The sequence below is a fragment of the Taudactylus pleione genome, unplaced genomic scaffold (assembly GCF_031769625.1).
Source record: "Taudactylus pleione unplaced genomic scaffold, aTauple2 ptg000026l, whole genome shotgun sequence".
In the NCBI taxonomy this organism is placed as follows: domain Eukaryota; kingdom Metazoa; phylum Chordata; class Amphibia; order Anura; family Myobatrachidae; genus Taudactylus; species Taudactylus pleione.
The window spans coordinates 1,092,554-1,117,212 of NW_028284428.1; positions in this window are offsets into that span (position 1 = coordinate 1,092,554).

Sequence of the window (24,659 nt, forward strand, 5' to 3'; positions counted from 1 at the left end):
AGCCACCCCCACCAGCAGTAACAGGCGTAGCACTGAAGGATCCTTCTGAGGAACCACAGATAGGTGATGAGTCAGTCATTCTTATGGAATTGGATGCAAGACTACTTCCGATCACGAATGAGGATGTTGATGATGATGCAGGTGTTGGTGGTGGAGATTGCAGGCGCTTGGATCCAGATAGAAGGGAGAAGCTAGGTGACACTGGACTGATTGTTGTTCGTTTTTTTGTCCCCAAAGCTTCAGAATTTTAAATACCCTTTCCAATTTGATAAATACGCTGCAAGTGACGTAACAGGGAAGAGGTTCCTAGATTATTAAGGTCCTTACCTCTACTCACTGTTACATGGCAACGGTTAGAAATGGCTTGGCAAAGGTTGTCTGGATTTGGTTGGAAATAATTCCTCACAGGAGAAGTGGATTTTTTGGTCCTTTGCCCAGGCATGGCAACAATGGGATTTTTCCCATCATGGGCAACAACTGTTGCCTGATTTACAGTTTTTACACAAACATCCTCGCCATCAACATCCTCATCATCATCAACATCCTCGTCATCCTTATTATTATTGCCAACTACATAAATATTCTCCATATCCTCCTGGTGCAATTCCACAGAAGCATCCTCGATTTCTATGTCAGCATGTTGACTTGTGCTGTTCATCCCCACATTTGGGCACACAAATGGTGGAAGGAGGATCCTCTTCAGGTACAGTATTAGAAAGGTCAGGCTCACACATCTCAACCATGGACACACTTGGACTCTCCTCTGGGATCTGTGACATTTCGGAGACAATTTTAATTTTTTTTGTACCTCTTCTGACGTTGACGGCCTTGCATTGTTATCATGACTGCTGACGGCAGCTACAAGACTGGTATGTGGATCCTGCTCTCCTGTCATGTGACTGTCCTCCATACTCACTGCGGTCTTACTGTAGTGTCAACCATACCAATTATAGTGCAGCTAAATTGCAGCTAATGTACACAACCACACAAAAAAAAAATATATTTTTAAAACTGGGGAAGAGCACCCCTGAACGCACACACACACATAGAATAAAAATATTTTTTATTTGTTTGCACTTGGGGGGAAAGCACCCCTGTAAGAGGCAACAGCCCCCTGATAAAGTTTGAATGCAGCAATCCTGCGCAACTATGTTGCTGATAAGTGTGGCTAATGCGCACACAGACACAGAAAATTTTAATTTTTTTAATTTTTTTGTACTTAAGGGGGGAGAGCATCCCTGAACAAGGCAGAAACCCCTTGTTAAATGACAGATGCAGCAATCCTGCGCAGCTACATTGCTGATAAGTGTGGCTAGCACACACACACAGAAAACAAAAATATATTTTTTTGCACTTGGGGGGGACAGCACACCTGAATGAGACAGCAGCCCCTTGATAAATTACACAGGCAGCACCCCTGCGCACCTACGTTGCTGATAAGTGTGGTTAACGTGCACACACAGACATAAAAAAAATATACATTTTGTGGGGTGAAGAGCACCCCTGATGGACAGAGCACCCCCTGGACAACACAGCAGCACAGACAGACAGCCTCTATGGACAACAGCCAGCCAGTTCTTATGGACTGAACAATAGCCAGTCATTCCCTATGGACAACAGCCAGCCCGTATGGACAGGACAACAGCCAGTCAGCCCCTATGGACAACAACCAGCCAGCCCATATGGACAGGACAACAGTCAGCCAGCCCCTATGGACAACAGCCAGCCCCTATGGACATTAAGCAACCAGCCACTGACAACTGACAACAGTAGCCAGCCCCTATACACAGCAACCACAGCCCCCTTCTTCCTCTTCACTCTCCACAGCAGGAATGAAAATGTCAATGATTGCGGGACCTTTTTTACAATCCAAAACCTGCGAGAATCCGACAGTGGGTTGATGACGTTTTGCCTCGTTTTGAGATCAGACTCGGCTTGGATCGAGTGGGTTCTGATCTCTGAGAGCCGAGCCCGCTCATCTCTAGTGTGAAGTGAGATAAGGATGGAAATGTAGGATAAAGAGTGTGAGGGCTTTGCCGGTGAGGATGAGGAGTTTGAATTAGATTTTGTAAGGAATGGGTTGCCACTATAAGGAATGGCAAAGCAGGGGGTCAGAAGTCTCACCAAAGAGTTGAAGATGGATTGAAGTGGGGAGATATAGGTGAGAGGGAGACTACATCACAGGACATTAGAAATCAAGACCATAGATACAGAGAGAGTAGGTGGGAGATTTAGCAAAACTAAAAACGAGAAAGGATCATATCCATAATGAAATTTGGACGGTATATCAGAAAATGGTGCGAAAGTTATGTGATCAGTTTTAGACATTTTGAGTTTTAGAAAGTGTTGGTACAGCCATAAGGAGATGGTAGAGAAACAGCTGGACACATAATAAAGGAGAGAAAGGAAGTAGTCAGGGTTGACAGCCTGGAGACAATACTAGAAAGCAGAGGAGTCCCCAAGGAAGCAGAATGGGAAAATCATAGGTGCAAAAATTTAGCCTTGTGGGACTCCAATAGGTTTAGGGAGAAGTGATGACAAAGCGATGGGGGGTAGAGACAGATAAGTAGTGGTTGGAACGGTAATAAATGATCCAGAAAGAATAGAATGTTAAATATTTCCCTTATACTCCCATACAAATGATATAGTGCACATACACTGTGCAGTCTTACAAACGTTCAAATGATTTATTATACCTCATTCGGCCATTAGATTGTTAATGATATGTTGTTTCTTTCCAAACACCTGACGACCATCTTAGTGTGTTAGTGTGTTGTGCGTAAAAACTGCACAATTTGCAGGAAATCATTAACGAGACTGACAGTTTGAACTGCATGTTCGGTCGACCTGAATATGTGACGAACAATGCCAAGGGAGCGCGCATAGTGCATACCCACTTGACGATGTGAACGATTTGTCGTTCCAATCCATCGGAATTGGCCATAGCGTACGAGAAATCGTCTAGTGTGTACACCACATTTGTAATTGTAACAATATAGACAAAACAAAGGGATAGTACCAACTTAAAACACCTTTGTATAAAGGGATAGAGGGCCTGATTCCGTAAAGATCGCTGTTGCGATTGCAATAGCGATTACGCACGCAGTCTCATTGCGAAGATATACTAATGATTGCAATCGCAATGCCATATGCAGCCTAACATAAGGACGCCCACCTTACCTTACACACATCCGTAATACTTAGCAAGACTGTAAAACCATCGGTAACATCGAGTACAATTGCAGCCACACGCACACTTGAATAAGGTCTGGCCTTACTCAGAATGTACATATTGATGGCCAGCATGTCTGTAAAAAAAACTTTAAAATTTTTTTTAAATATATATATGTATGTGTGTGGGTAACATCATGAGGTAACGGCTCTGTGGAGCCCTGAAACAGTGGAGGTTCGTATTATAGAAAAATCTGAACATACCGTCAATTATTGTATTTGATAACACTAGTATCAAATGTTGGTATCAACTTATACAGACTCGTCAGACAAAGAGCGCTAATTTTTCAGAAATATGACTATTTATTAACATCATATGTATAAAAAAATACACATATGTATACATATAACATAATTAAATAAAAATTAAAAAGACATAAAATTACTGTAGACACACCAAAAAATTTAAAACCAATCTGGTAAAAAATGTGAATTGGCTTAAATGTATACAAAACCAGACGAAATTCACCCCTGCAGTGGGTGTTTCTTACGGAAAAAATGGTTAGTTATTTGGATAGCCAAGCCTGCTCCAGCTCCACACAGCACTGATCAGATAGTAGAAACAAAGAATCCGTCCTTAATCTCATACAAGTGGAAGTATTAGCATCTTTTGGCTCGGATCTTTACAGATGTAATTCTGTCCACTTAGAGCATTTTGTCCTCGTGTGAAATTAGTTCATACGATAATAAAGACTTTAGTCTTTAGTGTGTTGTAATAGAGGACAGTCTGTTTTTAGTACAAGTGGCAGACTTCGTCTATCTGTATAATCATCACAGTCAGTTCTCCCCCACTGGTGCAGAGCACTAATGCTTACCGCCGGCTGGCTGGTATAAAGGATAATTCGCTCTGTCGGCAATAAGTAGTCCACGCTTATTGGATGCCAAGGTGTGGATAGTAGTTTCTCAGGCTGTGCGTCCTGGACGGGGTTCGTACCTGTCACCTGTGCTGCGGTGATCGTGTCGCTGCTGGCAGCAGGAGCATAAGAGACCAAGTTGGTATGTTGAAGGGAAAACTCTTACGCGTTTCTCCGCTATAGTAAATGGCGGTTTCGTCAGAGGTTCGTATTACAATTTTTTGCAAAACAAAATGAGGAGTACAGCTGTTTTTATTCTTGAAGGGGGATATCATAAAATTTCCTTTTGCATGGAGTTTGCCCATGTAATTGTCTAGAGTGCAGAATGTGCTAGGGTTGTTACAAATAATGTGCCTGTCTTTCTAGTACAAGCACACTGCCACCTGTGTTCACAGTGTCACAGTTGTCTGTATTTAATGGTCCATATCGGGACTCTTGGGTCTACCTGCCTCCTTCTCCAGTGGCTCAGACCGCCCACCGGTACTTACCTTAAAGTCCCGTGCACTGCCTCTGCTGTCTCCAGTGGTCATTGCAGTGCTGCCTCGCTCTGGCTCTTTACCTGTGGCTGGGGCTGTTAAAGTGCTGGGAGTCCGGGACCTCCTGCTAACCACCGTTTTAATCACATGGCTCCTCCTCCGGGTCCTCTGTCTGCCGGAGTCGGGCTGACCCAGTGGTGTGAGTCCTCTTATTGATATCTATTGTGACCTTGGCCCTCTACACTTCTCCACTGACCACCTCACCCACGCTCCCATTATCAGGTACCTTCATGCTGACTCCAGGGACCTCTCCCTGTAACAGTAAAATATGTCTGTTCAGCTCTGGACAAATTGTACTCTGGGCCTGATTCTGACCCGCTCGCGAGCGCTGAGCGCTCGCAAGCGGGTCGTTGGTGCCCAAGTGCGCATGCGCACAACAGAGGCGGCTCCGTCGTGCGCATTCACGAGACCCGAATAACGATGGCCAAGCCGTCGTTAAGGGTCTCGCACCAAAGGGGGCGTGCTGTCAATGGTGATTGATAGAGCCAAAAGCACTCCTGGGCTTGCAGCAGCGACACCCTACCACAGGGCCTCGTCGCAAGTCCGATGGTCGCGATGGTCTTGACCATCGCGACTATCATTTTGGCCGCTCGCTATAGCTGTGGTTGGTCACCCACAACTATGCGAGCGGCCAGGAGGCCGCTCCAAAAAGGAGCAGGGACGGCCCTGATTCAGAGCGATCGCTCTGTCAGAGCGTCCGGCTCTGAATCAGGGTCTCTGTGTGTATGTATGCTGTATATGTGTGTGTGTGTATCTCTATCTATCTATCTATCTATCTATCTCATATCTATCAATCAATCTATCTATCTATCTATCTATCTAGTGTGTGTGTATATGCTGTGTGTATATATATTTGTATGTATGTATATATATATGTATGCTATGTGTAAGTAATCTTGTGTGTGAATGTATGTTTGTATGCATCCCGTGTGTAAGTGCTTATGTGAGTATGTAAGTGTGCTTATGTGTGTGGGTGTGTCTGCGTGCATGTAATCCATAAGCCTGCTCATAAATTATGTGTGTATGCATTTATGTGTATGTTTATATACATAGATTTTATATATATATATATATATATAAAATGTGTGTATGGAAACCTCCACAAAAAAATCTTGCGTTTGCCACTGCAAGTCCCTCTCTCCCTGCCACGATGATTGGAGATCTCCGATCGGGCAGCGCAGCGGATGGCCAGGCCGGTCATGTGACTGTGACCATGATCTGCATCCACCCTTAGTCAGAATGAGCTTCTGCACAGAAGCTCGTTCTGTCTACAGGGGGAGACAAGATGGCCACGGGAGGGCATGCTGCGTATGCCCTGTCACTGCCACTCCTCCTATGGGCCTTTGCGGAGCAGAGCCGAGAGTAACAACTCACGGCTCTGCCTCCGCCTCCATCTTAGATGCCCAGGCCCAGCCATCGTGAAGAAGGGGCAAGGCATGTAACAACAGCATCATTAAATTTAACTGTGCTGTGCCAGCAGTGCCAGATTAAGGCCCAGATGGGCCTGGAGCTGAAGTTTATTAAGGGCCTATTGTGTACTCCGCAGGGGGTATGACCAACACGGCAGGGCTATGACTACTGCTGTGGGGGGTTTGGTTTGTACAGTGGATGTCGTCTGTGTCGTGGGGTGTGGCTAACACCATGGAGGGCAAAGCTACCACCTATCGTCAACCACCTCAATCTCTCATATAAATTTTATATACACACACACACACACACACACACACAACACACACATCTATCTTAGATATATTATTAACATTAATGGTTAATAACAATACTAACACATTCTATCTATCTGTCTCTCCAGTGATCGCACTAACACAAAAGTTACAGTACCCATAATGTATAAATAATTTGAAGGCCCTTCCTCATGGTTTTGGGAAATACTGACACAATAGCGTAACCCTTTTTATAGGGCACAAAGCATAGGCTTTATTTAATCAGTACACATCATTTTAAACAATTTCATTCTAAAAATATTGGCAGTGTACATTAGCACACTAGGGGCCAATTGTAATAGAAAACGTGAGAGTTTAGCAAGAACTTTCATACTTTTTAAACTCAGCCAATGTAATAAGGTCAGAGAACATGCAAACTCGCATATTTTTTAGACTCAAAAAACTCTCACGATTTAAACTCTCATCCAGATGTTTTCCCATTTTGATGATAAAACTCAACCAATGTGACAGATTACTGCTAAACTCTCACATTTTCTAATCTCTCACCCTATTACATTTGGCCCAAGGGATCTGTTCAGTGGCCGCATTATGGGAGTGTTGTGGGCGTATCAAGGAAAGCGTCTGCATACACAGATGCACAGCTGCAGGCATAGGAGGCCATAGACTAGGGGTGGGCAATAAGCTGCCCTCCAGCTGTTAAAGAACTAACATCCCAGCATGCCTTGCTACAGTTTTACTATTTGGCCATGCTAAACTGCTGCAATGCATGCTGGGAATTGTAGTTCAGAAGCAGCTGGAGGGCCGCTTATTGCTCACCCCTGCCATAGACGGAGACACTGCAGCTGACATGTGGTGGAAGTTTCGATGGTGTGACTGATGGTGGCATTTGGTATTCATGATTGTACAGGCACTGAAAGTGGGCATCTCAGTTCTTGTACATTGGGGCGCACTGATGTATATAAAGAAAGTAGTTTGTAGTAGCATTTGCATAGAGTCGCAGATGAACAACTATTAATAGATACTGTGTATGCACTTCTGCATCTGACTCATATTGTAAGGACCCCAAGTACACATTGTAGTAGTGCTCCAATAGACAATATGACTTATAGTGCCCCGGAAGTGCGCCACATCGTAGTGCTGCCCCAATACACATTGTTCCACCTTTTAGTGCCTCCGATACACATTATGCCGCCATTGATAATCAGAAGTATATATATATATATATATATTACATAATGATGTAAGGTTGCGTGAGCCCAGACAGATACCATTACGAGGGAGACGACTCAGATGAGACAGCCTTAGAAGAGGAGGACTGCCTGCTGGGGTAAGTATGGGTGCGGAGTTATATATACATACACACATAGTCAGAAGTAAACAAAAAGCAGCACTTTTTGCTTGAAAAAAAGTCAAACTGTAATTCATATATTAGCCAAAATATTTCTGTAAGGGCTTGCTTACCTTTTAGAGTAGCACTGCCTGGAGCTCAGCGATCAGCAGCAGCCAACAGCCCGCAGGAGATGACATCCCAATACCAAAGAGACAACATCAGTCACCAGGTGACCCGGGCAGCCTTCACGGAGCTGAGATCCGAGTGGGGGCAGCACCTATGTGACGTCATCATGCGATGCGGAGGATGCGCCATGATGCTGGTATTCGGCGGAGGCAGAGGGCTAGTAAAGGGAAGCATGAAGATGCCCCTTCGCCGAGCGGCTTTGCACTGTGTCCCCCGCGGCTGCCATATGTTTTGTCATGTGTGTTCAAACTACCGGTGGCCGGAAGGAGGAGTAAACAGTCTGCCGGGGGGGAGGGGTTTAGTAGGTGGGGCCACAGACGATGGCCGCTGTCAGTGAGACTGTTGTAGGGAAAAAAATCCTGTTTACAGCAGATGCTTTGGGCCTATTTTGATCGGGCGGCCTGGAGCTGTAGCTCCACCCGCCCCATTGTTAATCCGGCCCTGTGTGCCAGCATAATTTAAAACAAAGGAGGCAGCCAGGCGAGTGAGTGTTTCTCACTCTCTGGGCATATTAGGTGTGTATGTTAAACATAAATAAATTAATGTTTAGCTGGGTCTGGGAGAAAGGTGGGCACCCATGACTGGGACCCTGGGGCTGGGGGCAAAGAGTGGTTTTGTCCAAACCAGTGCTGTGCCTGACTATGAGAGGAGATGGGGTGGTGTCATCTGTGTGTATAAATATATATATATATATATATATATATATATATATGGATTTATATATATATATATATATATACAGTAATAAACCAATGTGTTATTTTTGGCGTCCACATATAAACAATAAGAGTGGTGGTGGGATTATCTGCTAGGGGGCACCAGTCAAAATTTTGCCTAGGGCACCAAATTGGCTAGGGCCGGCTCTACTTGTGGCACTTTCAGGGAAACAGGCACTAGATGTAAGGTGAGCACTTGCTGAGAAACAGGAACTTTGGAGAGTGTAGAGATCTTATTGAGAAAGCAAGCATTAAGTGTAAATGAAGCACTTGATGAGAAAGTAACAGACACTTAGGGGGGTGTTCAATTAGGTGCGAAAAGACTTTCGCATGCCGTACGAGGTATGGGTGCCGGCCACCTGCAGGCACTTGTAGTTCCACAAGTGCCAAAGGGCAGGCATGCTGGCACCTGTAGTTCCACTGTAAAATACAATAGTTATTTTTGTTGATTTTACGCATTATTACCCCCGTACCCCAGGGGTTCTGGAAGAGCCCTGGGCTTTAGACCAAGCCTGGGGTTTTGGGAGAGGGGGGACTCCTTTTTTAGAGGATCCCCACCTCCCCTGAGATCCCCAGCTTGGCCTGACCGGCATGGGGTGAGAATGCTTTGGCCCTGGAGACCCGGTAATAGGGTCTCCTGGCTGTAGCCTTACATCCCTGGTCGGTTTGGTCCGTTGCTGGTTTTAAATTTAGGGAAACTCCTACGCAAATTTTTCCCCCTATATTTAAAACCAGGACTGGCCCTGCAGCCTGGTGCTGGTACCTAAATTACGGTGGAACCCTACTCATTTTGTTCCCCGTAATTTTAGGTACCAGGCTTTTGGGGGGGACCTCGCATCTTTTTTAAAACAATTGTACCCATTTTTAACTAATTAAATGCAGAAACATACACAATCACAGTAATTTGTGTATATTTTAGGCTAACTCGCAGCTCAGGAGGTGGTGAGTTTGAAAAGGGATTTGGGCAGAGAGGTTGCTGTCATCTCATCTCATCTTGGTAAATTTGATAGATGTACATTTTAGGTGAAAAGTACTTCCGATTTGCCCGATGGAGAGTCGATTCAAGTTAGCTATCTCCCCATGAGTTTTACCATTGAGAAGAGAGAAATCTCTCTCTAACTCACCCGACTTTAACTTTAGTACATTTGCGAGATGAAAAACAACGCTTTAATCACCCGAGATTGACATCTCGACCAATCTCGATTCTTAGTAAATTTACCCCTTAGTGTAGATGGAGCACTTGCTGAGAACTTTCCTAATAGAAATTAAGTGAGTGTTCTGGCAATGAGCTGGTCTCCGTAGCTAGTTTAAATAGGTCACTTTCAATGTCAACTGGATAATCAGATCATGTAAGCGCAGCTTCTGCAATCAGGTTGGACTGGGAGAAATACGTGACAGAATCCAACACGGCCACACCTATGCAGCCAGACTGTTTACAATAGAGATGTAGCATTTCAGCAATGCCGCAGGGGGCCAGATATAGTACAGATGACTCTGAGGTGGCACTGCCAGACATGTTAAGTGGCTAAGATACACAGCTCTCACTGGCTGCCTGACGGGACATGGTCTCCTGTCATCTCCATTACAAATTATTTTGTAGCAAAAGAAAGTGGGAACTTATGCAATCACTACTAGTGGTGGAGCATCTTAGCTGTGCTAAGCATCTCGTGCCAAATGAAGCAAAAAGGCAAAGGTGTAAGAGGACACATTTGTATATGGTTTCTAACTATCAGCATGGAAACTACTGATGACTTAACCATCTATTGTTCATGACTGCACATGTGCAGTGAATAGGCTTCCATGCCCGCTTGCTCACATAGTAGAAATATACAAATTGTGAACCATTGGCACTCTGCTATCGATGATAAAATGATCAGCCATCGATAACAAACCATCAATGGTTGCTAACCATTGATGGTCGATTGCCAACCCTAGGCCAAAGCCAGTAAGTGAGAAGAAAACCATGAAGTCTTATGTTTTGTAATAGCAGCTGGGTGCAGCTGGGTGGGGCAGATTCATGGTGCAGGAAAATTGGGTGTGTATCTATTAACAACTAAAAGATTGTATTCTAAACCACTGAGAAATGTTTGGGAAATACTTTCTTTAATACTAGAGAGGCAAGCATTGGGGTAGAATGAGTAGTTAAGGTGAGAGGGGAAATTGCAGAGGGACATTTGGAGTGTGTAGACTTGAACTGTATATTCAGAAGGGGAGATGGTGGATTGCAGAATGGGTTTGAGTAAATAGCCCATAGACTAGAAGGAGGAATTTGTTAACTCAGATGTAGCAATAATCTGAGTTCTAAAATATTTCCAGGAAAACACTATTCATGGAGCTTCTCTGGCTCACATTGCCCAAGTTTTCCATTCAGAGCTTTCTAGGAGGAAGCTGTTCACTGAGTTTAGTGTTGGCTAGACCAAGGATGACTAAGGATGAAACAGGAATGCGAAAAGTACACCAAATGGAATGAATATTCCCAGAAAGTAAGCGGTACTAAGGCGCTACTAATAACACTAAAGAGTGAATATTTAAATTAGAACATTGATGACATGCTAATATAATGAACTAATCATAACATAAAATAATTTTATCATAAGCCTGTTATATATCCAATGAGAAAATGTGCAGTGAATAATTTATAATATAAAACACAGTAATTGTTATAAGGTACACATATGACAGATTACTAAAACTCTTTTTAGCAGTGAAAGGTGATTTGGAACAAAAAGGTGAATTGCAAATCTCTGTTTGGACCTATAATAATTAGTCAATCAATTTAATTTCATAATGCAAAAGTAATCAATTTAAAGTCTATTAAGCAATGTATGCTGAAATGTTACATGCCACATTAAATTGTTATTCAAACAGTGTTATAATGAATATGTTGCTACATGAAGATTCCTACAGTAATTACTAATATAAAATACTAGCTGAGCATTTAACATTAAGCTGTTTTTGTAAACATTTGAATAGACATTACTGGTAGTAGAAAATATATTTATAATAAATCCCATGATACTGACGTGGTCATGAATTCAAAACATAATGAAAATAATAATAATAACATAATCCATGAATTAACATACAAGAAGAATTAAATCCTGTATTTAAGATTAAATGAAAACGACTTTAACAAACAATTAGCCAGCATTTTTTTAATGCTCTTGGAGTTTCATGAATTGGATCAATTACAATTATAGTTGTATATACTGTATGCTATTTGTGTATGCTATTTATATTTATGTTGTCACTTAGTAAAAATAAATATTTGTTGTTATATTATTATTAACCCTATCGTGACAGAAATTCAGTTACACATAACTTACAATACATCAAGTTCACATAAAGAAATGTTTAAAGCGTATTGAACTTAAGTTTATTCTCTTGTGGTGGCATATTGGAGAGATATTCATCATCATCATCAACGTAATAATGATGATGGTGTACAGTATATGTACAGTTTGTGCAGTAGAGTCAGCGCTACCTGGGAGGGATTATGTGTGATCTTATTTGTTGGGAATCTATGATATGTTCCTTTTACAGGTATAGGCACTTCCTCACCAAATCACACAAGAGGAGACTAAAGGTGCGTACACACTGGGCGATAAAGTGGACGACTGAACGATAACGATATCGTTATCGTTCAGTCGTCCACTTTATTGTCCATTTTTAAGCCCAAAAAGATGAACGATAATGACGACGCGCGTTCCCGCGGGTCGTTCATCATCATCGTTCATCGGGCTGACATGCAGGCCAACCTGACGATCTCGTCAGGTTGCTGCATATCAGGGAATGGGGGAGAGAGCCCGGCGCTGAACGATATCGTTAATGATATCGTTCAGCGGCTGTGCTCAATGTCATAAACGACATTGAGCACAGCCTGCCGGGGACACACTAGACGATATCAGGGACAATGCAGTAGCCCACACAGCTCTCTCTGTTTTCTCTTTATGAAACAGATTGCGGTGCTAGAACACACTCCATACTCACAGACATAGCAGCGTGTGACTTCTTTCTTTTCCCTAAAGTCAAATCTGTACTACAGGGAACCCATTTTACATCAGTTCCTGAGATAAAGAAGAAAACAATGGGCTGTTGAGACATCTGACAGATAATGAGCTACTGTACAGCATGGCTTTGACCAATGGAAAACAAGAATGCAGCGGTGTATGGATGCAGAAGGGGAGTACATAGAAGGGGAAAGGAGTTAAAATGTACTTAATATAATTATACATATACTGTAGCATAGGTCTCATTATTTAATAGCCACTCCTCGTAGACCTAAAACTAGGTGCCTTCCTCTGATAAAATTAAACCATTTCACCTATATTTCAGGAAATTGTAACCCTTATTAAGAGTTATGTTATGAGAAGATAATGATCCCTATTTTCATGAGAAGAGAAATGAAAGACCATAAAAGACCCATAGACTACCTAAAAATATGAGGTTCTGATCCATATATTTAACCCTTTCACTCATTCTTGAGAAACATTTCAAAACTGCCTTTGCACAAAGTTTGTCCCTTGTCCAACACACTAGTTAAGCATCATATGATACACACCATTAACATAAACTACTAGAAAGCAAATAACAATAACACTACACCAGAGAAACATAATCTACCATGCATGTTACACCGACCATAAAAGAACATGTGTATATGGCACATTTCAAGAGACTACACCTGCAAGGGCCCACCAGGGGAAGGCAGTAGTAGGGGCCCATGCTTAAGGGCTATGGTCATACACCAGAGGGGATGCAACCAGCCACCACAGTTGCTTTGCTAGCCATTAGGCAAGTATTGGTGTATTTTAGAAGAAAACCAAAAAACAATGCTTTTCAGTGGTCCTGCTCCACAAGGTAACTGACCCTCCAATAGAGTAATAATGTTCAATTTAGTGCACAGTCTGGAACATGACCCCTAGAGGAGGGGGCAGAGCCCTCAGGCAGTGGGGTCCACCAGGGATTTCCCCTGTACCCCTGTGGGCCAGTCCTGTAAACAACAGCACAAGATTATATACAAATCAAATCACAGTATAACACATCAGCATTTCAAATGCATTCCAGTACACATTTCTGTAGACTAGCATTAAGTACATGTGACGTCAGAACTTTGGTCAACATATCAGCGACATTTCCTTCACTAGTTACATATTTCATGTTGACTAACATTCTATCTACCTACTCTCTTATAAAATGATGCTTATGACAATATGCTTAAACCAATCATGATGTTTTGTGCTGGTCAAAAAGTCAATAACACCTTTGTTGTCACAAGCAATGTTGACAGTATCTTTTGGACTAAAAAGACCTAACTCACATGAAGTCTCCTTCAACCATAATGCCTTTTTGGCTGTTTCTGTGAGAGTCATATATCCCACTTTGGTAGTGGACAGGTCAACAATAGGCTTTCTCCTGGTAGCCCAGCTGATGGCTGCATCTGCCAAAGTGAATAGGTATCTGGTGTAGGAATGTCTGTCAACCACATTTGATACCCAGTCAACCTCACAGAAGGTTAGTGTCTTCAAACTTCCATTGATGCTTAGCTTCTTGCAGAAGACCCACTTGTTTTTGATTGCTTTGCGGTTGCTTGGCTTGTCTACAATGGTCTACGTGTCATTGTCATTTAAGCCTGTGATCTCTTTGTCTATGGCTGATTTCCACTTTTCCCTGTCCGTGCTTGACATTGCTTCTTGACTTTGCTTCTTGACTTTGCTTCTACCTTTGTTGCTCCTCATTGAGCTCCTGCTCTGTAACTGATCACTTATAGCTGTAGTCTCAGTTTTTGACACTCTTCCTGCTGTTGACATATCTAGCATCAAAGGTTTTTGTGATGTCTAGTGAAACATCATAGGGGAATTCAATTAGTCACAGGGAAATGCTATTAAATTAAATAGCATTTTCCTCATGCAGTAAACCAGTTAATGCATGCTAACCCACTGATTCTGTGTGAACTGCCAAATAAATGAGTTTTCCCCACCCCCAGTGTGCCTTTTCTCACTGACTTTTCCTTGCAACTCCTAAAGCTATGAGGAAAAGTCCACCTCTGTATTGTAATACATGGTGCAGCTAATTGGATTCTCCCATGTCTCTTAACTTTACAAGCTTTTGGTTGTTAGTGTCCCACAATCTGTATCATTTACTTTCTCGACAATATCCAATACTGGAGATGGATTTGGAATCCAACTTGCGCCTCCTATCTTTAGGGATATGGGCATATGCTTCACACCCAAACACACAGACATGACTGACACTTGGCATTTACTAAACCATGTCTCCAATGGTGTTTCATATTTAACTGCCAGTGTATATGCTCAATTCTTAAGGTGCACTGCAGTTAGGACTGCTTCTGCCCAGAATCTCTTGTCTAGACCTGAATCACTTAGCATAGTCTGTGCCCCTTCACTCATCCCATTCTGCTTAGGTATGTAGGCAATCATTAATTATAGTACAGTATTTAGTAGGTACTCCGTGACATGCAAGATAGGTCCTAAGTAGGTATGTGCGCTGACCCCCGTGTTTTGGTTTGTTTATCTGGATCTCCCCTGGTTTTGGATCTGGATTGGTTTTGCCAAAACCTCACCTCCGTGTTTTGTTTTCGGGTTTTAATTTTGGATCTGGATTTTTTCTTAAAAAGTAAAAAAAACTGCTAAAATCACATAAAATGGGCCTTTTTTGTTCCTACAGTATTAATAACCTCAATAACATTTATTTCCAGTCATTTCCAATCAATTTTGACCACCTCACAATATTATTTTTGTTCATCTAGTTAACGCCAAAAGGTTGCATCAAGCTAGCTGGCTGACTAAGCTAAGTGACACAGTGGGCGGCACTAACATGTGGCAGTTCAGCTTCCAATTTCCAACACAGATATAGGGCCTGATTCAGACCTGCTCGCTAGATGTGGCCGCTCGCTCCCAGCGTATGGAAATTCAGCTAAGTGACGTCAAGGCAGCCGCTCGCAGAGCAAGGCATAAGCACGCCCACTATGTCTTGGCGAGCGATCACTTTGTGTTTATAGATGCCCACCAGCCTGTCTTTAGCCGCCCACTAGCATACGTCATCTCCAGGAAGTATATACGACCGTCGGTACATCGGGAACCATCGGATCAGACTGCAGAGCTTGCGGTTGACTGTACCCTACCCCAAGCACTGCAAGCAGCTCAGTGTAAAAATCTACCAGGTGACGTGTAGTATGATGCTGCCTGTTAATTATGCATGCCCCAGAAACGGAGTGAAAATACTCTGGCACGCCTGCGTCCGCACCACCACTCCCCCGTTACTACTGGCCTGCCCCTGTTACCACCCACAAATGGCTTCTCCTGTCACTCACTCCACTGGGCTGTCTTTGCAGGGCGAGCAAGCACATTCTGATTGCTCGTACTAGTTTGCACATGCACACTGCGAACTACACGCATGCGCACATTAGCGAACATTGTCTGCAACGAGCGGCCTCTTGCTAGCGAGCGGGTCTGTTTCAGGTCCATAGTGTGTTATACAGTGTGGGTTGGATACACCAATAGTGCACTTACTGTGACAGCAGTGTCGGCAGAGTGGGGTTGCTGACGGTGTCCTCAGTACATGGGATGGCAGTGCTGCGGTGCTAGCAGTGTCCTCAGTACAGGGTATCGGCGGTATCAGTAGAGCGGGGGTGCCAGCAGTGTCTTCAGTGCAGGTTTGCTGGCTGTGTTGGCAGTGCAGGGGTTGCTGAAGATGTCCTCAGTACATGCAATGGCACTGCTGCGGTGCTGGCAGTGTCCTCAGTGAAGGGTACCGGCGATGTCGGCCGTGCCAGTAGTGTCTTTAGTGCAGGTTTGCTGACTGTGTCAGCAGTGCAGGGGTGTTCTCAATGCAGGGTGCCGGCGGTGTTGGCAGAGTGGGGGTGCCAGCAGTGTCCTCAGTGCATGTGTGCTGACAGTGTTGGCAGTGCAGGGGTGTTGGTGGTGTCCTCAGTGTGGGAATGCCAGCAGTGTCGGCAGTGTGGGGGTCACTGATGGTGTCCTCAGCACGTGGGGCAGCAGTGCAGGGGTGCCAGCAGCGGTGGTGTCGGTAGCAGGAGATGCTGCCAGTGGGGGTGCTGGCGGTGCCGGCAGCGGTGGTGCCGGCGGTGTCAGGCAGCGGGGGATGGCCGGCGCCATCTTCTTTTGCTTCCTGACTGTGTGCAACTGTGCATATTAAATGGGCTTAACGCTGATTGGCTGAGAGCCGTGACAGATGGCTCTCTCAGCCAATCAGCGTTAAGCCCGCTCAATACAAAACCTCGCGACCTGACAGCGGGATCGTGAGGTTTTGCCTCAGGTGAGGGATCCGGGGCAGGCAGGGAGATCCGAGCTTGGCTTGGATCACCCCGGATCCCCGAAATTCGTGTGGGTTCGGATCTCTGAGATCCGAAACCGCTCATCTCTAGTCCTAAGTATAACCTAAATTAGTGTTCATATGTAGAACAATGGTACCAAGTAAACCATGATCTAAACATCAAACTGTATACACAGATATTGTATGTATGATATATGATTGTCCCATATACCGCAGTGCAGCAGATGCTTACGAAAGCACTTCTTGTTGATATCCTGACACTCCTGTGTTCTACTGAAGTTAAACTTGCCTGTAATTACAGTCTCCCAGTGCTTAATAGTCTCTTCTGTGGTATGGTAATAAATCTGGCTCAATGTGCATTGTCCAGGTTTGCTCGCAACTGCTCCAAAAATGTAATTACAATACAGTCATGCATTGTAGGTTCCAACAAGTGTGTTATGCAGTCTAGCAAGTCTTCAGTACTCACTCTGCTCAGCTTTGGTCCACCAAGAACACCCCTTATTCATATGTGTCACATGCCTTACGTCGTTACACAGCTCCTCAAACATGATAGGAACAGTTTCAGGTTCTTACAGACTCTACTTTGCATAGAAGTTAAACTTCCTGGTTGGTACTCATCCTCCCAATTTGTGCTTCTTTGCTGGTCTCCTCCCCCTCCTCTGTTTATCAGAACAAAGTGGTTAGAGTGTGTACTCTAGGGTAATTAACTGAATCTAAAGGTGCGTACACATGGACAGATATATCGTTACGATATGAACGATAATGATATCGTTCAACGATATATTGTTCATTATTCAGTGAACGACCAGCGATGCGCGGTCCCGCATGAACGATAACGATATCTATGATCGTCCTTACATACAGGCCAATCTGGACGATATCGTCAACTTTGCATGTTCAGAGATGTGGCAGGATGACTCACTGAAAGATATCTTTCATGCCGTTGGTGGTACAGATCGTACCGTGTGTATGCACCTAAAGGCACATACTGTAGAATATAGGAACAATTATTTATGTATAGTACGTAATATAAAAAAAATTATTCAATCCAATAAGGTAATTGATACATCTAACAGGCAATAAAATAAAGTGTCTAATAAGGTGAGTGACCCAAGGCATTTCATTAAGGATGAGGATGTTATGAGGGACTTTTTCAGAGGTGTGGTGCACTGCTTGTGAGGGGTTTATATTACTTTTATTTTTATGCCTGTCTAGGTTTCCGCTAGATTTTTGTATTTTGCAATTTTACTTATTACTTCACTTTTAGCATTCAGGAAGTATACATGCTTCATCATTGTACCATCATCTATGAAGTAGGAGTTACCACTCATTGATTCCACCACAATCGGTCCACAAATGGGCATGTGCACTAATTACAATGATGCTCTAGCCCTGGATGCTGACTTTGGACCAGGGCAAAGTGTTTGATTACCCTTTATGCAAATTTCACACTCTGGTCTTTCTAAGTTGTTTACCGTATCCCTGCACCATGCAGCTCTACGTTGACATGGTCAGTGATGACATGTTATATATTGACATTATGACCATGTTGACATTTTCATGTTGACATGATGAATGTCGTCATTCTAACCATTTACAAAATATACCGAATCCAAATTGAGAATGTGAGAAGATGCCTAGAACCCAGAGACACTGAATAATTATTATAAATATAATTTATCGAGCCAGTTTCATCAGCAGATACTGATTTTGATTTGTATTTGTAATGTGTGCTGCATTACAATACACTAGAAACTTTTTGCAATGTACAGTATAGTAAAATAGATTGCTTATTATATCAACTCTAGCTTTTCTAAGGCAAAATGTAAAGATTTAACAATGTGTTAAAATCATACTTGCCTACTTTTGAAAAAGCATTTCAGGAAGATCGTGAAAGCAGCACCTATGAGCGCGTGTTACAGTGAGCGTGTACTGATAAATCTGAGAGGCGCATCCTAAACCTGACTTACATCCAAATGTAAACCAGCCCAAATACAGTTAGTAAGATCTGTTTGTTGATGAAAACACACTAATACTTTTCAGAAATTCATAGGGATAGGGATAGGGATAGGGATAGGGATAGGGATGCCTTATAATAACCAATGCAAGGAAATTACACTAATGATCCCATTTGAATGTATATATCTCTGTTTTTCAATATAACAGCTTCATAATAGGGGTAAGGATGAAATGAGGGAGATTGCTGGACTCTTCAGGGAGACAGGGAGATTGCTACTAGTTTTGTTATGTTTTTTTCAGTAAATTATCTACTGAAAACATAAGGTATGCTGTGAACCTTATTTATCTGTATAAGTTTATAGTGTGAGCAGAAATACTGACTAATCCACCAGGGCATGAAAGTCTATCATCCATGTCTCTTTCCAGTGTCCTGGTTATATTATATATAACTGCAGGTTGCTTTCATGAGATTAACAAGCAATAACACTTGTGGGTTTGCCTTGGCTTAGCAACATCCTCATTGAACAAGATGACATTTACAAACAAGGGGTTTTGCAGTAAACTGGTGCAAAGTTAACAGCGACAATGCTGAAACCCACATTGAGCTGTTTATATTTCTAGTAGGGTTATCTAGATGAAAATATATCTTTGCACAGAACTTTTTTTTGGGAACCAATGTTTACCAATGTCCCAGATTTTTTCAGAAAAAGTTCAAAGTTTCCAGCCTATTTATACCTGTGTTCACTCCCCTTCCAGGGCCCTCTCATCTCTCCCCAGCTGCCATCAGCAAACTGACAGCAGCAGTAGACTCCGGGCACAAGAGTGTGGCTGGAGCCTACTGCGCATGCACAGGTCACTGGGAAAATTACGCGGTAGCCAGCTGCTGCGCTTCCAGGATTTGCATTCCACTGTGGAACACAGACTGGAAACTGTCATCTGAATAGTGTGTAGGGCGGCTTGATGCGCTGATCATCTCTGTAGCCTGGCCTGGGCATTTCACGTTGCCGCACATCAGTCCCAGCTCGCTCACAGTCCCTGATAGAGGCAGGCTGAGGTGATGAGGTGAGGGGCTGAGCCGAGGACAGTGATTTGAGGAGAGGCTGAGGAAGGTGAGGAGGGGCTGAGGAAGGTGATCAGGGTGAAGGAAGGTGAGATGGGGTTGATGATGGTGATGAGGTTCAACGGGCTGAGGATGGTGATGAGGGGCTGAGGATGGTGGTGAGGGGCTGAGGGTGGTGGTGAGGGCTGAGGATGGTTGTGAGGGGCTGAGGGGCAGAGGATGGTATTTAGGGGCAGAGGACGGTGCTGATGGACAGAGGATGGTGGTGAGGGGCTGGGAGCTGAGGAAGGTGCTGAGGGCCTGAGGTTCCAGGTGAGTGAGGGAGCGGGACCAAGTTCCAACCTACTGGTCTGGTCAGGACTCTCTGGAGAGAAAAACTTACTGGGCTGGATTTTTTGGAGCAACTTGAGGCACTCACTGGTCAGGAGGCTGGTCTCCTGCAATTAGCTCCACCGGTATCGGACAGCGTGGCAGGTGAGGTCACCCAGTCTTCTTTAGGGGACTGGTAGAATCAATGTTTGGCCAATGTTTATTTTCTTGTCAGGTGCCAATGTATTTTATTTTTTTCCTGTGGGGGCCATTGTGTCTGTTTGTTTTCCTATTGAGGCCAATGTTTGTTTTCCTGTAGAGGCCAAGTGTTTGTTTTCTTTCTGTAGGGGACAAAGTTTTTTTTCTCTTGTGTGATGTTTTTCGTAACAGCGTCCCACTAGGTATCAGTCCCTATGAGGATGGATCCCGTCCCCCTTGACAGACCCCATCCCCATTAGGGCTAATTTCTTAAACTTCCCAGGCTGGTTTTCAATCCCAATCAGCAGCTGCTTAGATGCTCCACCATATTTAGCAATTCCAGTAACTTAATGCTCTTTACTGAAATTTGCGTCTTATTCGCATAGTACAGTCATGAATATTCTTATAGGCCCTGAATCACAGATGAACCGAGTCTTTATGCTAATGCCACAGCTCATGGGATTCATCCAGACGCTCACCTGCTGCAGCGCTAATCTACTGATCTACGTATTCAGTCACACCATCGGCTGCACATCAGTCACACCATCAAATATTGCGCTAGCCCTATGGAGGAGCAGAATGTCCATCTACTGTAACATGATCACCTCGACACGACCTGAAAATGGTTGCGAAGCTCTATCATTTTTTACAGCCATTCCTCCGTTGCCTCCCCCAAATGGTCCCTGACTGTCAATCACGCTGTGTAACGTAGTTTCTGCGACTCTGATAATCGCTCAACTGAGTAAACATCAGCTTTACGTATATCTCTGAATCAAGCCCCGTGCCCCTGTCTGGTAGTGTGTAATATTTACTAGATATTTTTATTGATTTTTCATTGTCCAAATTTCATAATAGGAAGCACATTTATTTCTCATTATAGGATAAAGTCCAGGTTGTTTTCCCTCACCTGTCATTAGATAACTACCAAATGGTATATCCCAGTTCAATGCTGTATCTTTGTGTTCCGTTACGCCAGACTTCAATCTGTGCCTAAAATATCTCATAAGGAGTCTTCTGCTGGTGACAAGGAGGAAAGACAGGAGATTAATTATAAGCAATAGCTGTGTGTATACGTACATACAGCAGCATCTACATGCAGTAAGGGTGTTGTGAGTAGCAGAGAGGAAGTCATCTGTCACTGATTATTTGCAAATCAGGAAGCTCCTGCTTGTGAGAGAGGCGATGGCTGCTGTAATTGCTGTCATTTCTTACGTAGAATCTATTGAGTTTGGCTACAAAACACATTTGTTCCATGTGATTCTTTACCAATCAATCGAATTTTATTTTTTAAAGGCTCTAGGAAAAGTTTGTGCTGTAAGCAGAGATTAGCAAGTGTAACAACGCAACCTTTGATACAGAAATAGCAGAATGTGTTTACAATAGTGTCATTAAAAATATATTTAAGAGTGGTAAAAACAATATTTGTGTCAGGGCCAGATGGAAGTATGGCGTGGTCTGGGCATAGCCACATATGTTTTTATTTATTTATTTAATGTCAATATTAATCTCTGTGCTCTTAATTAGAAGTTCTGACACCAGTAATAACTGGTGTAGTGAATTAGGGAACTGATGAAAATGATGTCCAGGTGTATGGCTGTCACATGAAGCGATGTCTTCATCTTAAGGCCCCCATACAGCAGAGATTGATTGCAGCAATCGTGCAATTTGCAATCGATTGTGTATAAAAATCTTTCCCTTTTTCAGTCGATTGTGGCAACTCTGCAATCTATTGAAAAAGGGAAAGATTTTTCTACACAATCGATTGCAAATTGCACGATTGCTGCAATCAATCTCTGATGTATGGGGACCTTAACATGTATAAACCAATATGCATTACACATACTGTACATATTGTACCTTTAAACTTAAATATTATACCTTTAAACTGGAGCTGATGCACAGCTAAGTGTACTGTACATCAGAGTGCATAGCGCTTTTGTAGACAACCTGTGGCATGTTAGCTGCTGTGGAACAACAAACCCCAGCAAGCCCTGCTACAGTTTTGCTAAAACTGTGGCAGAGCTTGCTGGAATGTGTAGTTGAACAGCAGCTAAAGTGCCACAGATTGCCTACCCCTGGCATAGCATCTTGTGTGAATTTACACTGTGCATGCTCAGGAATGACCGCACGCAAATACAGGTGATACATTCATATGCATTGCAGTAGTATCTAAACATACAAATGAAGATGTGGAACTGCAGACTAAGCACAGTTGGACGTAAGAGAAAATATACCTGTTTGGTGGAGTATATATTACATGTAGTCAAGGCTGGCGCAATGCAGTAAGCAGGCGGTTGCAGCATAAGTTGACAATATCTCTGCATATGAGCAAATATACACATTTTTTACATACATGTTTCTTTGGAGCAACATACTTGGAGCCAGGGGCATATCTATAATGGGTGCAGGGTGTGCAGGGCACATGGGCCCCTGGGTCCACGGGCCTCGCACACCCATAGCGGCAATTTTCCCAATGACTTGCACATGCTCAATAGACTCCGGGCACACTCTAGTGCCCGGAGTCTATAAGTGTGGCGCTGGCCGTGCACAGCTCAGTGCGCTGCCGGCCGCCGAAGGGAGAGGAGGGGGCCCGTGTCGGAGACTGCACATGGGCCCCCTCCTCTGTAGAAATGTCCCTGCTTGGAACCCCTATACCAGGGGTTCCCAAGCTTTTTTACTTCACGGCACCCTTTGGGGTAAATATACTAAAAATCATGTCTGGCCAAGTTGCCATACTAGGGCGATATTCAATTAGCCGCGATAAGTCAGTATCCGCGGAAAAGTATCACGGATGAGGTTAATTTCGCCAGCAGAAACTTATCCCCGTATTCAATTCCAAGGACCCATTTTCAGGTACCCTAAATTTGCTGAGACTACTTTTTTCTTCAGAAAATACGTCAAAATGCTATTCTTCACCACTTCTGCAAAGGCGCTTAAACCTCCCATCGTCTGAGGATTGACCTGTGTGCGAATCAGTGACAATAACACATACTCAATTGAAATAAAGACACAGAGACTTATATTTGGCAGAATTGTTAGCTATTTTATTTAAAAACAGATAATGAATTAGTTACTAAATTAATTAAATTAATTTAAATATGGTGTCAAAGAAAGAACGGCTAACAACAGCCCCAAGCCTAACACTATAAACAATCCAACGACAACACATACACTCAAGCCTTCTACCTTGACTACCCACCCGGCAGGGTGGTCCAGCAGACTTTACGAGTCAACGAAGGTGAGCGAAACAATGAGTAAACAAATATTCACAGTGCTAATAGGTAACCTGCCGTTCTTTCCCGCCTAAAATAGCCAACAAAAAAATCACCAAACCCAAACCAAAGAGAGCACATACAATAAAATTTAGGGAGGGAGGGTGGGAAGACAGGAACAAAACAGGCTGACTCTGCCTCCAACAAATTCTAATATCCCTGCTAAAACCTACAACCCTGAAAACCCATTGGCCCTACTTATCACATGATTCCCCACGCTGGTCCGCCCCCAGCCTAGGAGGTTTAACCCTCTCCACTCCTATGCAGTCATTTTGTTTCTCTAAACCTCCCATCATCTGAGGATTGACCCGCGTGCGAATCAGTGACAATAACACATACTCAATTGAAATAAAGACACAGAGACTTACATTTGGCAGAATTGTTAGCTATTTTATTTAAAAACAGATAATGAATTAGTTACTAAATTAATGACATTAATTTAAATATGGTGGCAAAGAAAGAACGGCTAACAACAGCCCCAAGCCTAACACTATAAACACTCCAACCACAACACATACACTCAAGCCTTCTACCTTGACTACCCACCCGGTAAGGTGATGATGCTGCCCCCGGCAGGGTGGTCCAGCAGACTTTACGAGTCAACGAAGGTGAGCAAAACAATGAGTAAACAAATGTTCTGAGTGCTAATAGGTAACCTGCTGTTCTTTCCCGCCAAAAGCAAGGTTCTGCTAAAGGAAACCTTGCACCGCCACCATAGAACTAATGCACAGAAAACACAACCTCGAACAGATCCTGAAGAAAGAGAACCATACCTTCCTCAGCTAAGTGTACCCCATCAGACCGAAAAAGGTAAGTATACCTGAATTTAATCCTAGGATGTCTGACCACCGCCCCGCCATTTTTCAACACAAGTTTTGAAACCGCAAAGTTCACTTTTCTCCGGCCTTCATCAATGGCTCTGCCGTCAACCACACCATGCCAACACAATCTAGGGACCATGACAGACCAGACTATTTTGCAATCTGGCCATGCCATCATAATCTGACCCA